The sequence below is a fragment of the Otolemur garnettii genome, unplaced genomic scaffold (assembly GCF_000181295.1).
Source record: "Otolemur garnettii isolate 467f Iridium unplaced genomic scaffold, OtoGar3 scaffold00085, whole genome shotgun sequence".
In the NCBI taxonomy this organism is placed as follows: domain Eukaryota; kingdom Metazoa; phylum Chordata; class Mammalia; order Primates; family Galagidae; genus Otolemur; species Otolemur garnettii.
Genome location: NW_003852480.1, coordinates 2,739,218 through 2,743,027, shown reverse-complemented (window position 1 = coordinate 2,743,027; position 3,810 = coordinate 2,739,218).

Below are 3,810 nucleotides of genomic sequence, written 5' to 3'. Positions count from 1 at the left end.
GCGGAGGCAGGAGACTCGCTTGAGCCCAGGAGTTGGAGGTTGCTGTGAGCTGTAATGCCACGGCACTCGACCCAGGGGGACAGCTTGAGGCTCTGTCTCAAAAAAAAAACAAAACAAAAAAAAGTCTTTAATAACTGGGATATCTCTTAAATTTCCAGATACATTAGATACTTGTTTTCCAAGTTGAGTTTTGGTACCATCCTACAGAATTCTTGTAGACATTTCAAATTCAAACTCTCCTCCCTTTGATATAAATCTCTTTAGGGAAAATAAATTAAAGCAAATGTTTTTATATATTCAAAAGCAAATAATAAATACCTCATGTGAAAATCCTCCAATACGAAGCCTCACACATAGATGCCAGGGAGTGGCACCCATTTCTAGTCTTACTTGAGTTGCCAGCACATTTTCCATTCTTCTGCTGCAAGAATCAGGACATATATGAAAGCCTCTCAAAAGTGAAAACTGGTCGATGTTATGGGGGGATTGGGAGGAGGTTTTAAAATCATAATCCTATAGATAATATCACATGCTTTCTCATCAAAATAGATTGGAAAGGGGCATATTTTATATTCATGCCCTGGAGCTTGATATTCCATTTATAAACTTTAGAGCTTAATTACAATGTTTTAAAAATACACAATTTTTGATATTTAGAGGTATGTATCATTCTTGTATAGATCTATCCAAAATGCTCTCCCAGATATTTTGGGAAATCTATTGGGCAAATTTCTAAGCTATTTCTTCTCCTACATTCTCCCCAGTTTCTCTTTCTAAATCACAAAATCTCTCTTAAGTTCTATCTTCTGATCTATTTATTTTCCCTTCTTGATTTTTGGTAATTTGTTTCTCCATGTAAGTTAAGCAGTTACCTATGTGTTGTAAAATTTATGTGCTTATGGCAAAAACATTTTTTAAATTTTAATTCTTTTTTTTGTAGCGGGGGGATGTTCAGGCTGGTATTGCTTAGGCTGGTCTCAAACTCCTGGTCTCATGTGATTCTCCTGCCTTGGCCTCCCAAAGTGCTGGGATTATAGGCATAAGCCACTGTGCGGGGCCCTGACAGATAATTTTTTAACATCATCCATTTCTATTTCATTTCTTTGCTGATAAATGTTCTCATTGCCCACCTTCATCCCAATAAATGAACATCAGTCTCAGTGATTTGATACATTATTTACCTCATCCATGCACACTGGATTTGAGCGTATTCTTAAATTTTAACGTGTATACACGAATCACTTGGGCCCTGTCCATATTAAGATGCAGATGGTTCAGTGGATCTGGGCTGGGGCTAGAGATTCTGCAGGTCTCTTTTAGCTCCCATGCAATGCGGTTAACTGGTGCCGGCCTGGGGACCTTGAGGGGTGAGGTACTAGAGGATTTGACAATGAATTGAATTTTGAACTAGGAACAGGAAAGATTTGATAAGACAAAGGGAAGAGGGGGAACAAATAGAACAGATTTACAGGACAAAGGCAATGATAGCCTAGCACCTTGGGGAAGTGTGCCTGGTTCAGTGTGGCTGGATAGCGGAGTAACAAAGAGGAGTATCTGGTGACGAGGGATCAGCAGGGTCATTTGAGCATACAGTGCTAAGGACTTGGACATATTTTACCGGGATGATTCTTTTGTTGGAGACAGGGTTGCCTCTGTTGCTTAGGCTGGAGTGCAGTGGCCTGATCACAGCTCACTGCAACCTCAAACTACTAGGCTCAGGCGATCCTCACACTTCAGCCTCCTAAGTAGCTGGGACTATACACACTACCATACCCAGTTGATTTTTTTTTCTGTTTTCTGTAGAGACAAGTTCTCATTATGTGACCAGGCTGGTTTCCAACTCCTGGCCTCAAGCGATCCTCCTACCTTGGCCTCCCAAAGTGTTAGGATTACAGATGTGAACCACTGTGCCCAGCCTGGGCTGACTTTTGAACAGGAGTGACAAGACTACACTTTCATTTTAGAAAGACGTAGACATCAGCCTGGAGGAGGATGAGAGCTGTTGGGTATGAAAGGGAGTTGCATTTCAAGAGCATTTCAATAACTCCAATTGAGAAATGAGGAAGGATTGAAATAAGGCAGAAGCAAAGCTGAAGCATTTGAGATGTAAAGAAGGCTGGTTTGACAGCTGTCCGTGCAGACTGGACGTGGGGAGAGACTTCCGTTACATGGAAAGGAAGGCTCAACTCTCAGAACTGGTGAGGATGGTGGAGGGAGGAGCCGGGTGGCAGTGAGGAGAGAATGAAGTGAAAGCCAAGTGAAGCTAGAAATGCTTCGCTGTTAAAGGAAGGAGAAACAGGATAAAGACAGGGGGCTCAGGAGAAAGGCTCAATACGGGTGAAAGAATTTTTTTTTTTTTACTCTGTATAGAAACAGTCAGTAGACTAAGAACCTGAAGATGATAGAGAGGGATGATAAATGATGGTTTGAGGTCTCCAGGAAAGCAGAGATGCACAACTACATACAGGAACAAGCACACCCCTGAGGATAAATCTGTGGGAAGGGACTTTTTCTTCCACTTTTAATAGAAGGTTACCTCTTTCCTTCTGTTACTCATTTCTTTTTTTTTTTTTTTTGAGGCAGAGCCTCAAGCTGTCCTCCTGGGTAGAGTGCCGTGGCATCACAGCTCACAGCAACCTCCCACTCCTGGGCTCAAGCGAGTCTCCTGCCTCAGCCTCCCAAGTAGCTGGGACCACAGGCGCCCACCATAACACCTGGCTATTTTTTTGGTTGCAGCCATCATTATTGTTTGATGGGCTGGGCTGGATTTGAACCCGCCAGCTCAGGTGTATGTGGCTGGCGCCTTAGCCACTTGAGCCACAGGCGCCGAGCTATGTTACTCATTTCTTGTTTCTAGTTCTTTGCAGCACATATTCAGAGATTATGGAACTTGTATTTTAACCCTCTTGGGATAACTCTAAGGTCTATACTTAGTGATCTTTGCTTAAGAGTCTACTTGCTATCATGTGGTCTGATGATATTCTGATCCTGACTTACTCCAATTCGGGTTAGCATCTGTATCATTGTACTGATCTGCTAAGTACCCATGTCCTCCAGAGAAGCACAACTGATGTGTACGTGTATGTACAGGAGAGCAGGAGGGAGGGAGACAGGTGTTTATATTAACAAGTGGCTCATGCAATTGTGGAAGTTGGCAAATCTGGAATCTGCTGGGTGGAGCAGAGGATGGAAACCCCAGGATGACTGATGGCGCAGGGCAAGTCCGAAGGTAGTTGGGAGGCAAAATTTTCTTCCTGGGAAGACTTCACTCTTTTCAACTGATTTAATGCCAACATTATAGAGGGGGATCTGTTTTTTTCAAAATTTTATTAATTGTAATATTAATTTTAACTAAGAAATCCCTTCACAGCACCATCTAGGCTGGTGTCTGACCAAATATCAGAGGATTGTAGCCTAGCCGAGTTAGCACATGAAATTAACTGTCATAGCACCTATCTCATCCAATGTGAGGACTAAAGGAGGTAACGGTGAAAGTTTCCGACAGAACAGTCCAGGTGCTAGGGAACCAAAAAGCGGCATGGCACGCACATGCGTTTACAGCCCTTATTGATGGCATGATTTCAAAACCCTTCCATTTGAGTGCACGGTGGGGAAGAAAAACGTGGTGAAGGGGGAAAAAAAAACCTTCAGAGAATAGGAGATACACTTAAAATTTTCATAAAATCAGAAAGGATTGGCTCCGTGCCTGTGGCTCAAGTGGCTAGGGCGCCAGCCACATGCACCTAGGGTGGCGGATTTGGGTCCAACCCGGGCCCGCCAAACAACGATGGCTGCAACCAAAAAAAAAAA